Source organism: Apodemus sylvaticus, chromosome 1 (assembly GCF_947179515.1).
Source record: "Apodemus sylvaticus chromosome 1, mApoSyl1.1, whole genome shotgun sequence".
Classification (NCBI taxonomy): Eukaryota; Metazoa; Chordata; class Mammalia; order Rodentia; family Muridae; genus Apodemus; species Apodemus sylvaticus.
The window spans coordinates 196,764,711-196,777,985 of NC_067472.1; the positions used below are offsets into that span (position 1 = coordinate 196,764,711).

Sequence of the window (13,275 nt, forward strand, 5' to 3'; positions counted from 1 at the left end):
TCTCCATTTGAGGCCGGCCTGGTGTACAGAGTGAGTTCTAGGACAGCCAGGGCTACACAGAGAAACCCTGTTTCAAAAACCCAAAACAACAACAACAAAAACAAAAAACAAAACCAAAAAGAAAACAAAAACAAAAAAACAAATCAGGAAAGCTATATCATAGGAAAGCCAACAAGAGCAAGTGGTAATAGGATAAATATCATTAAGCAAATGACACATGCTCTCCACTAATTCTTTTTTTTAAATTTATTGATATATTTATTTACATTTCAAATGATTTCCCCTTTTCTGGACCCCCACTCCCCGGAAGTCCCATCAGTCCCCTTCCCTCCCCCTGTTTTCCCACCCAACTCTTCCTACTTCCCTGTTCTGATTTTGCTCTATACTGCTTCACTCAGTCTTTTTAGAACAAGGGACCACTCCTCCGTTCTTCTTGTACCTCATTTGATGTGTGGATTATGTTTTGGGTATTCCAGTTTTCTAGGTTAATATCCACTTATTAGTGAGGGCATACCATGATTTACCTTTTGAGTCTGGGTTACCTCACTTAGTATGATGTTCTCTAGCTCCATCCATTTGCCTAAGAATTTCATGAATTCATTGTTTCTAATGGCTGAATAGTACTCCATTGTGTAGATATACCACATTTTTTGCATCCACTCTTCTGTTGAGGGATACCTGGGTTCTTTCCAGCATCTGGCAATTATAAATAGGGCTGCTATGAACATAGTAGAGCATGTATCATTATTACATGGTGGGGAATCCTCTGGGTATATAGAGGGGTTGTTTCAAAGTAACTGTAAATATTCATTCTTCATTGTTAGATCATATTCTCATGAAATAAAAGGAGCAACAGTTCCTGAAAATTATTTTATTAAGTTATATTATCCATTTACATTCCAGTCACTATGGCATATGTCACACTGAGCTATAGTTCTTCACCCAACACATTAGATAAAGTTTTCTCCTAATATGTTTTAACTTTTTTTTACATTTATTACGATAGTATCACATATTATAACTGAATAAGAGATTAACTAATTAAGAAAGAAAACAATCAGGATAAAGTGTCCTTGCTGTTTTTGTTTACAGGGAGGAGTCAGAAAATGGAGCAAATTAAGATGACTAGGGAAACTTTCTAAAACCATGCCAACTTAGCTAAAGTTATGTAATATTAATATTCAAACACTAATTTAGATATTACCTAATTATTCTATAAGTAAATAAGAAACTCAAAAAGTTATTGAGTATAACAACTTATACGTGAAATATACAGCACTTTGTTTTCTCAGAAAGAAATAGGGCAGCTCTTAGGCATTTTCTTTGTGCAGTGACTAGAAAATCTTGATATGACTAGGAAGCTTAGCTTTACCATTAAGATGCTGAGAGCTACCATATAACAGTTTAATAGAGAGGTAATATTTCATGTTTCAGAAGGGAGCAATAATTCTATTTTGGCTTTTATACTAAATGCTATGTATATTTAGGGTGACAATTGAAGCATATTACGTGAAGGTCATTAAGATTTAATGACCATCATTACAGTCTCTTGCAATGCACACACAACTGTATAATGCATTGTGGAATGAAAACAGAGTTGATTAGTTGGATTTTACATACTCACGCAGGGAAAACTTAAAAAATAACTTTCAAATGCAATCATTCTAAATGTACTATGCTGATGTACTAAAATCAAAGTATTCCACAGAACTGAAGCACATGACTAACACCGTGCTTTGTTCTAGGAGAAGGCTGACCAGTTCTCAGGGACAGCTAAGCCTACACCATTTATCCTATTGACCATGGCTTATATAAAAACATCAGGTTCCCAGTAAAGAACCAAGTCTAGGAATGTCAGTAAATCTTTTGAGCGTTTTACATCTTTAAAACCATGCTAAGTCTACACTCCTATCTTAAAATCTCAAGCTGATATCAGATAGAGTGAAGTTCCTGGCTATGATAGAAAATAGAAAGGTCTCCAAGCATCATATTCTCTCCAGCTCCAGGAAAGCATCATGTGAGAAATAGAGAAGTAGCCAAAGAGGAAAGCTGGAAACATTCAGCTGTGATGTGATGCACTGTACAAGGTATTTAAAGTTCAGGAGTGTAGTGAACCATCAGGCTTTTCATAATGCTGGGAGCCATCTGTTTAATAATATGTTCAAAGATAAAAGCAGCAATGATTGTGATGGTAACCATAGTCCCATCTTTTGACAATATATCTGTAATCTGAGCATCCTTCAACTCAGGGACCTTCGGTCTCTTGATCTTACAGATGTGGTGGTCAGTAAGAAGGCCAAACAAGGAAAGAGAACTTCAGACCAATCTCCCTCATGAACATTGATGCAAAAATACTGAACAAAATCCTGGCCAACCGAATCCAAGCATGCGTCAGAACTGTAATTCACCACAATCAGGTAGGCTTCATCCAGGGGATGCATGGATGGTTCAATATACAGAAATCTGTCAATATAATTCACTACATAAACAAATTAAAGGAAAAAATACCCACATGGTCAATTCATTAGATGCTGAAAAGCTTTTGACAAAATTCAGCATCCCTTCATGATAAAAGTCTTCGAGAGATTGGGAATCCAAGGCCCATACCTAAACACAGTGAAAGAAATATTCTGCAAACTGGTAGGCAACATCAAACTAAATGGAGAGAAACTTGAGTCAATCCCCCTAAAATCAGGGACCAAACAAGGCTGCCCACTCTCTCTCTCTCTATTCAATATAGTACTTGAAGTCCTAGACAGAGCAATCAGGCAGCAAAAAGAGGTCAAAGGAATACATATTGGAAAGGAAGAAGTCAAACTATCACTATGTGCAGATGAAAGCTTTAATGACCCCAAGCTTTCCAACAAAGAATTCCTAAAGCTGATAAAAAAAAACTTCAGCAAAGTTGTTGGATATAAAATTAACTCAAGCAAATCATTAGGCTTCTTCTACTGAAAGGATAAACAAGAAGAGAAAGAATTTATGGAAATGACATCTTTCAAAATAGTTCAAAGTAATATTTCATACCTAGGTGTGACCCTGCGAAGAAAGTGAAGGGTCTATATGACAAGAACTTTAAGCCTCTAAAAAAAGAAATCGAAGAAATACTCAGAAGATGGAAAGATCTGCAATGCTCACAGATTCGCAGGATCAATATAGTAAAAATGGCCATCTTGCTGAAAGCATTTGACAGATTCAGTGCAATCCCCATCAATGCAATCAGAATTCCAAATCAATTTTTCATAGATCTAGAAAGAGGAATTCTTAAATTCATCTGGAATAACAACAACAACAACAAAAACAGGATAGCAATAACTATTCCCCACAACAAAAGATATTGCAGGGGAATCACCATCCCTGACCTCCAACTCTACTACAGAGGATAGTTATAAAAACTGTTTAGTATTAGTATGCAGACAGGCAGGAAGAGCAATGGAATAGGATTAAGGACCGAGCAAATAACCCACACATGTACATTCACTTGATATTTGACAAAGGAGCTAAAATCATCCAGTGGAAAAAAGCCAGCATTTTAAACAAATGGGCTAGATCCACTGGAGGTTTGCATGCAGAAAAATGCAAATTGACCCATTCTTATCTCCTTGTACAACGTTCAAGTCCAAGTGGGTCAAAGATCAATACATAAAATCAGACACACTGAAGCTTATAGAGCAGAAAGTGGGGACAAAACTTGAACACACGGGCACAGGGGAACAGTTTCTGAACAGAAAACCAATAGCTTATACTCTAAGAACAAGAATCGACAAATGGGAGCTCATAAAACGGCAAAGCTTCTGTAAGGCAAAGAATAAAGTCAATAGGACAAAACTTCAACCAACACATTGGGAAAAGATCTTTATTAACCCTAACATATACAAAAACGCAAGAAGTTAGTCTCCAGATAATCAAACAACCCTATTTAGGTTACAGAACTTAACGGGGAATACTCAACTGAGGAAACTCCAATGGCTCTAAAGCACCTAAAGAAATATTCAGTATCCTTAGTTATCAGGGAAATGCATATCAAAACAACACTGAGATTCCACCTTACACCAGTCAGAATGGCTAAGATGACAAACTCAGGGGACAGCAGTAGCTGGAGAGGATGCAGGGAAAGAGGAACACTTCTCCATTGTTGGTGGAATTGCAAGCTGGTAAAACCACTCTGGAAATCAGTCTGGCAATTCCTTAGAAAATTAGACATAGTACTACTTGTGGACCCAGCTATACCACTCAGAATGTGCTCTTTATGTAATAAGGACACATGCTCCACTATGTTCATAGCTGTCTTATTTATAATAGCCAGAAGCTGGAAAGAACCCAGATGTCCCTCAACAGAGAAATGGATACAGGAATTGTGGTATATATACACAATGGATTAGTATTCAGCTATCAAAAACAATGAATTCATGAAATTCTTAGGCAAATGTATGGAACTAGAAAGTGTCATCTTGAACGAGGTAACCCAGTCACAAAAGAACGTACATGATATTCATTCACAAATAAGCAGATGCTAGTCCAAAAGCTTAAAATAAACAATTTATAATTCACCCAGCACAGGAAGCTCAAGAAGAAGGAGGACTTAAGTGAGGGTGCTATGGTTCCTCTGAGAAAGGGAACAAAATCGTCACAGGAGCAACATGGCAGGCAATATGTGGAGCAGAGTCTGAAGTAAAGGCCACCCAGCAAGTGCCCAGGAGGGGATTCATCCTATAGACAGTCACCAAACACTGACACTATGAAGAGAAGTTTGTACCAAAAGAAGCATGCCATGGCTCTCTCCATAGGGCCCCACCTAAGCCTTACAAATACAGAGGCAGAAACTAGCACCCAACTATTGGAATAATCTTGGTGTCCCCATCAGAGGATCTGGAGGGTTGCCCGGAGGAGCTGAAAGAGTATATAGCCCCATGGGAAGAACAATGACTTCGGACACCCAGGCACCCCAAGACTCCCAGGGACTGACCATCCACGAAGGTGTGTACATAGTTCCAGCCAAAAATGTGGCAGAGCAATGCCTTGTTGGGCATCAGTGGGAGGAGTGGTCTTTGGTCAGGTAAAGACCCAATAGAGGCTCAACAAAGGAAAATGTACAGGGGAGGGAGTTGGGGGGGTAGGTGGGAGTGTGTTGGGTAAAGGGGCATATACAAGGAGGCAGGAGCTGGGAGGAGGGGTGGGGAATTATTGGGGAGGGGGACTTTTGGGAGGGGGGGAAATTGGGAAAGGTTTTACCATTGGCAATGTAAGTGAAGAAGATACTCAATAAAAAAAGATAAAAAAAAAAAAAGAAAAAGCAAGATAGAAATCTTCTTTTAATAAATCCAAAAGAAGATAACCACTCAAACATAAAAATTACATCAAAAATAACAGGGAGCAACAATCACTATACCTTAATATCTCTTAACCTCAATGGACACAATTTACCAATAAAAAGACATAGACTAAAAGTCTGGCTATGCAAACAGGACACAGCACTTTGCTGCATACATGAAACGCATATCGTTATCAAAAACAAACACTACCTCAGAGAAAAAGGCTGGAAAACAAATTTCCAAGCAAATGTTTCCAGGACAAAAGGCGTGGCAGCAATTCTAATATCAGATAAAATTGACTTTCATCCAAAAGTTATTTAAAAAGACACAGGACACTTCATATACATCAAAGGAATAATCTACCAAGAAGAACTCTCATTCTGAGCATCTATGCTCTAATTGCAAGGGCACCCACATTCATAAAAGAAACTTTAGTAAAGCTCAAAACACACAGTTATAAAGATCAGAAATTTCAGGCCCATACCTAAACAGTAAAAGCAAACCAGTAGCCAACATCAAACTAAATGGTGAGAAAATTGAAGCAATCGCACTAATATCAAGTACTAGACAAGCCTGCCCTCTCTCTCCATATTTATTCAGTATATTACTTGAAGTTCTAAGTAAAGCAATTAGAAAACACAATTCGGTAAGAGGGATACAAATTGGACAGGAAAAAATCAAACTACCACTATTTGCAGATGATATGATAGTATAATTAAGTGACCCCCAAAACTCCACCAGAGATCTCCTACAGCTGATAAACAACTTCAGCAAAGTGGCTGGATATAAAATTAACTCAAACAAATCTTATGCTCCAAGGATAAACAGGCTGAGAAAGAAATTAGTGAAATGACACCTTTCACAGTAGTCACAAATAATATTTCATACCTTGTTGTGACTCTAATCAAACATGTGAAAGATCTGTATGACAAGAACTTCATGTTTCGGAAGAAAGAAATCAAAGGAGACCTCAGAAGATGGAAAGATCTCCCATGCTCCTGGATAGGCAAGATTGATATAGTAAAAATGGACACAATGCAAGAGCAATCTACAGATTCAATGCAATGCCCATCAAAATTCCAACTGAATTATTCATAAAGTTTGATAGAGCAATTCTCAAATTCATCTGGAATAGCATAAAACCCAGAATAGCAAAACTATTATCGACAATAAAAGAACTGGGGGAAGCACTATCCCTGACCTCAATCAGTACTACAGTGCAACAATGCTAAAAATCATCTTGTATTGGTACAGTGACAAGCAGGTAGAATGTGTGGAGAGAAGGTTTATGGGACATATGGGGAGGAGGAATCTGGGAAAGGGGAAATCTTTTGGAATGTAAACAAAGAATATAGAAAATAAAAAATATATATATATAAAAGAAAAAGGCACTCATAGAAAACAGGAGATACAATGCTTAAATCCAGGCATGATGGCATGTCCTTGCAATCCTAGCACTCAGGAGACTGCAATAGAATATCTGAGGGTTCAAGGCCAGCCTGGGCTTTCAATGTAAGACACCGTTTCAAAAAAAAAAAAAGCGATTTATTTGTTTCCTCTTTAAGTGCTTCTACCTGTTGACCTGTGTTTTCCTGTATTTCTTTCAGTGAGTCATTTATATCCTCCTTAAAGCACTTTATTATCAATATGAAATAGGATTTTAGGTCAGCTTCCTGATTTTGAAGGTATTTCAGGGTTTGTTGTTGTGGAAGAACTGGGTTCTGATAATGCCCACATATACTGGCTTCTATTGCTTATGGTCTTGTACCTGACCACATTTCCAAAGGTATGGCTCCAGACTGAATGTGGCCGCAGGGTGGGAATGTCTGCTGGACCTGAGGGGATGAGAGAGGAGCCTATCAGAAGGCCAAGGTGAAGATTCACTTGAGGCCAAGTCCTTGGATTAGAGTTTCAATACCAGGGTCAGTCTTTGGTAGATGTAAGAGCCTCATGATTTGTCTAATTTGACCATGAGTGCTCTAGTGTAGATTAGAGTGGGATGAGGTCACTTGATGTTTTCTCTTCTATGGCTCTTCAATTTTTGGTTGGGGTCAGAGAGTCAAGAAGAATGGAAGAGGATCTCTGATTTTTTTGTTGTTGTTTTTCTGAGAGAAGGTTTCTCGGTGTGGCCCTGGCTGTCATGGACCTCACAGTGTAGTACAGGCTGGTCTTGAACTCAGAAAACCTCCTCCCTCTGTCTCCCAAGTGCTGGGATTAAAGGTGTGTACCACCACTGTCCGAATGTGACTCTTTAAAATGTTAAATTATTTATTTGCACCCCCTTACCCCACATGCACAATCCCCACAGCCATCTCCCATCCCCCAGCCCCTTCTTTTCCGAGTGGGTGAGAAGTCTCACCCAATCAGGCACTTCAAGTCTCTGTAAGGCTAAGCATTTGTTCTTCCACTGACACAATACAAGGCAGTGCAGCTAGAAGTAGATAGCCCATATACACGCAACAGTTTTTGAGATAGCTCCTGCTCCAGTTGCTCCAGAACCTGTGAAGATCAGCCTGAACATCTGCTACATAAGTTCAAGGAAGGCTAGGTCCAATTTATGCATGCTCTTTGGATGGTGGTTCAGTTCCTGAGAATCCCAAGGGTCCTGTGAAGCTTTCTTCACATCTACTGAGGATTAAATTTACCGCAAAATTGAAAGCAAATTTAACTAAATAGGTTCTTGTAAGACTTTATCTAGGTGAGAATTTATCTATGATTGTGTGAGATCAACCTCAATATTTTCTGAAAAGAAAAAAAAGAAAAATTACAAAGTAGACTGAAAGAAATACTATGTCTCTGAGAGTCTTTTAGTTAGGTTGGCTAAGGGTTTGCCAACCTGGTTGAGCTCTTGGTTTTGTTGATTTTTTTTTTAATTTTTCCTCTTTCTTCCTTTTCTTTTTTTAGAAAAGATTTATTTATTTTATGTATGTGAGTACACTGTAGCTGTCTTCGGACACCAGAAGAGGGAATCAGATTCCTTTACAGATGGTCATGAGCCACCATGTGGTTCCTTGGATTGAACTCAGGACCTTTGGAAGAGCTCTTAAACACTCAGTCATCTCTCCAGCCCTTCCACTTTCTAATTGCTTGATTTCAGCCCACATCCAGGTCCTCCATCAAAGAGTTCTTCACCCCTCCTCACCTTTGACTCTGAAAAAGTGCTCTCCACCTTATGCTCCCCTCACCCACTCACCCACCTACTCCCACTTCAATCCCTCCAGGGTTCTAGGACTTTTAAACTTTGGGGGAGGACATTCAATTGCTAGCCTCCCTAGGCTGACAGACTCATATTACCACATGAGCTATTTGCAAGCTTATTGCAATGTTGAGAATACTTAAGAAGCATGGGAGGCACTGGCAGGTGGTCAGAAAGAGTGTGGCCCCTGAATAATCCCTGCTCTATAATAAGTCCAAAGCTTGTGATGGGTAGGCATGATGGGTGGTCTCTGGAACTTTTCTGATATTTTTACCTTTTTCCATGTTCTCCTCTAAGAACATACTCCAATAAGATCAGAACCCATCTAAGTCCCAAGGTCTGTCCTTGCATTTAAGATTCCAAATGTCTTCAAATGCACCCACACAAACCAGTTCCCAAATGCCTCAAGAGCTTGCAAGGAATCTGCCTTTCCAAGTGAGTCCCCTAGAGACTCCAACTTGTCCAATGCAATCAAGTCATTCAGTCCCTGAAAGAGACCTCTGTCGACAAGATTCCCAAGGTCCATCAAGAAGATCAATTATCCAAATGCAGCCAGGTCCTGTAATGGGCCCAGGTTTTCCAATTCTCTATGAGTTGACAGTCACCCTGATACCTACACCACAGAACAATTTAATGAAGAAAGTTTCAGATCAATTTCCCTTATGAACATTGATGCAAAAATACACCGCAATATACTAAGTCCCCCAATCAAAGAACACATCAAAGAAATCATACACTATGATCAAGTAGTCTTCATCCACCAGATACAGGGAGCTGCTTCTAAATATCAAAATCCACCAAGGCAAACCACCACATCAACAAACTGAAAGAAAAACAAATCACATGATTGTTCTAGTAGATACTGAAATAGATTTTGACAGGAAAAATCCAATATTCGTTCCTTTAAAAGTCTTCTAGAGATCAATGACAAAAGATGCATAGCTGAAGTATGGGGTTTTTAATTTTTTTGTTTGTTGTTTTGAAACAGTATTTTTCTCAGTGCCACTGGCTGTCCTGGAATTCACTCTGTAGGCCAGATTGGCCTCGAACTCAGAAATCCACCTGTCTCTGCCTCTAAGTGCCCTTGAAAGAGACCTCCATCAGCAAGAGTCCCAAGGTCCATCAAGAAGATCAAGTATCCAAATGCAACGAGGTCCTGTAATGGGTCCAGGTTTACCAATTCTGAGAAGCCTCTTAGTGCATCCACATCATCAGATACCTTCAAGATCCTCAGTGAGATCTAATTTCCAGGTTCCTGTGGGACCTATGGTACTGTCACCTAATTATGGTTACCGACAAAAGAGACTCTGGGCTCCAAGGAACCATCAGAAAATACTCACTGTATACACCAGGGAGCAAAAGAACCTGCTGTAAACATATTTGGCTAAGTGCACATACGCAAAACAGGAGGAGCAGGGGAGGGGGGGACTGGCATTGTTGATTGGTTTGACAGCACATGAGATCCAGGTATGCCTCTCTTCGCTGTCTCTGACAGCCAAAATATCCAGTCCCCCCTCCCCCTATCAGACTCCTGAGCTCTGTGCTCTTTAATGTTAGGGACAGTTGTGGAAGTTGAATATACATGCATCAAGAGCTGGACCTCACATTCTGCTTCAACCCAGGTAGGAATATGGATGAATATTATTATCCTGTAGGGTCTCAGAGACCTAGACCTCAGAGCTCATAGTACAATACAGGACACACTAACTGAATCTTCTCTAGGCTTTTGGTGTCAGGTCATATTCATTCTATCTTACTACAATCCCTTAGGGATCTAGACCTTCAGACTTCTCTGTTGTGGACTCATGCAGTATTGCTGCAGAAATTCCTTTCAATCCAGAAGCTTCACCTAGTGACAAGTTGGGGGCACACAGGTATTCCTTTGATGTCTCCTTTGTTTTTCAGATCTGGTTCAAGAACACCCGGGCTAAGTCCAAGTGGAAGAATCTCAAGAATATCCCAGCAGCAACTCCAGAAAGAAATGGAAGCTCTGAAGCTGTTTCTGAGCCAACCCATCTTCCTGGTTCCTTACCTGTAATTGCTTCTGCCAATGAAGACTCCATGGGTTCAGGCACATTTGGTGAGGATTCCATTTCCAACCTCAACTGCAGCCAGGGATGGTCAAGCTCAACTTCAACCATCGTGATCAAGCCTGTGATGGTGCCAGGTGTAGTCAGCAAGAATACCTGCTTGATGACCATGCCCCTGTTAGGGCTGGTGACTCTAGTCAATCAGTAGCAGTTGAAGTCCAGACTGGCATAGCAGGATCTGGAGCTTCAGTAGCCATGGTAGCATCCACTCAAGGTACAGAGGATGCTCAAGATTCAGGTCCATCTGCTGAGGGGCTCTGGCAGTGGATTCTTGAAGACTTTGAGGAGTTGGAGGATCGGTACAATTGTAGATACCACCACACCATTCCATAAAACACCTCTCTCCCCTTGATTCATTCAGGCCTTTATAGAAAGGAAGAGGTGTGTTAGTATATTTGAGAGGTGTGTTAGTATATTTGGGGAAATTAAGCAGTCCTATCTGTAGTAGTTTCATGTCACTAGTTTATATAATGGGATTGTTTAAAAAAAAAACAAAGGAAACTATTCTCTCCATATTGTTGAATTATATGTTCTTTAAATGAAAGAAAAAAAACGTGTTGAAAAATAAAAATAATGTTTTTTCCAGTCTTTCTCCCTAAATATTTTTACATGTGAATGCCTGCAGTGCATGTATGCAACTGTCTTGTAGTTGGAGACTCAAAGTGTATAGTATCTCTTGGAGTGAAACTATAGAGTGGAGGTCTTACATGTGTGTTTGGAAATGGGCTCACATCTTCATCAAGATCCACTGCTGCTCCTAAGCAATGAGGTCTCATGGTCATTGTTAACTGTACAGCAATTTCAAGGACAGTTTAAGGTACACCAGGCCCTACCTGAAACAAAAGTATTGATAAGAAACTTTTCACTAGAAAATGCATTGGTCAAGTCTAGCTTAGTATGACGCTTTCTTGTCTTTGGCTTATACCAAGAGCAGTTGCTGGACCAGTGTCTTTGCAGAGGCCAAAGAAGGTTGATAAAGCCTGGGCAGTGGTGGCATAGGCCTTTATTTGCAGCACTAGGGAGGCAGAAGGAGTTCTGCTTCTGAGTTTGAGTCAAGCTTGGTCTATAGAGGATATTGGAGCACAGCCAGAGCTACTCAGAGAAACTCTTCCTAAAAATATTAAGTATAGAGAGACACAGAGACTCACACAACACACACACACACACACACACACAATGAGAGATAGAGAGAGACAGAGACACAGAGAGAAAGACACAGAGAAAGACAGAGACACAAAAAGAGAAACAGATCTAGAGACAGAGAAGGAGATAGAGACCAGCAGAGACAGAAAGACAGATTTAGACGCAGACAGACAGACAGAGCAAGAGACAGAGGTATGGTTTCAATACATGGAAGCAGGATAATACGTTCTCTGAGGAAACAAGGTTTATAAAAAGAAACCAATTAAATATGCATTTAGAGCAAAATGCCACCATGAAATACTAAAGGGTACAGTAAAAGCTCACTCAAGGGATGTTGGCCTCTAATCACAACATTTGTTGGGCAGTAGAATGAGAAACTTAGTCAACCTCAGTCATCCAGTGAGTTTGGGATCAGCCAGGAAAAAAAAGTCAGAAACTGGGGTTATGGTACAGACCAAGAACTTGTCATCATCTTTGAATGACTGAGGTTTTTTTTTTTTTTTTTCTTTTTTGTTTTTTTGAGACAGGGTTTCTTTGTGTAGCCTTGGCTGTCTTGGAACTCACTCTGTAGACCAGACTGGCCTCCAACTCAGAAATCTGCCTTCCTCTGCCTCCCAAGTGCTGGGATTAAAGGTGTGTGCCACCACCGCCTGTCCAGCGTTTTTTTCCCCTTAAAACTATTTAGCTTAGGGATAAACTAGGAGCAGAAACCCAGGCACCGAACTGCTGAAGCCTTGAGCTCTCCATGCCTTTTGGGAATCTAGGTAGATACCACAACACATACAGAGTATTTGAGGGGTCATTTAGAAATTGTGAAAGGCCCAGGAAGAAGAATGGTTGAATAAGGGAGCTAACAAGGTAGTTGAAGACTGAACAGGCTGCCGTCCTGTAAGAATGGGTGCATAGTAAGAGGAAAGTAATTGTCAAGAACCCTGGAAGCCGAGTGAGTATATATCCATTTCCTGAGAAAATGACTGACTAGTGAGGCCACAATTTCTTCTGGGCTGGAGTCTCATGAAGGAAATGCCAATTTTCCCTTACTTTCCAATTCATTTACATCACAAATGATTTCCCACTTCCCAGTTACCCCTCCAACAACGCCCCATCCCACATCTGCCATGCCACCTCTTTTGTCTGTATGAGGGGCTCACAACCATCTTTAATGGGATCTGTTGCCCTCTTCTGGACTGTCTGAAGACAGCTACAGTGTACTTATGTATCATAATAAATCTTAAAAAAATGAATTTAGAGAGTTCTTTTTTTCCTTCCTCCTCTTTTCCTTTCCTCGAGAGTTCTAATACTAACAAATAATGTGTACATTTAAAGATCCTGGGGGTGGGGTGAGAAGCAAACATGCCCAAAGGAGTAAACAGCAGAAAATAATCAAACTCAGGGCATAATTGTCAATTGGAAACAAAGAGATCAATACAAGGAATCATCAAATCCAAGAGCTGGCTTGGGAGAAAATCAGCAATATAGACAACCCCTGAGCCAACTACTAAAAGGCAGAGACAGGATCCACATGAACACAATC

The 13,275-nt window shown here is 40.1% G+C and overlaps 1 pseudogene; it reads left to right on the plus strand.

Annotated features, from left to right (window-relative positions):
• The first annotated feature begins 8,907 nt into the window (after nucleotides 1-8,907).
• On the plus strand, nucleotides 8,908-10,931 carry LOC127669130 (uncharacterized; annotated as a pseudogene).
• The last annotated feature ends 2,344 nt before the right edge of the window (nucleotides 10,932-13,275 follow it).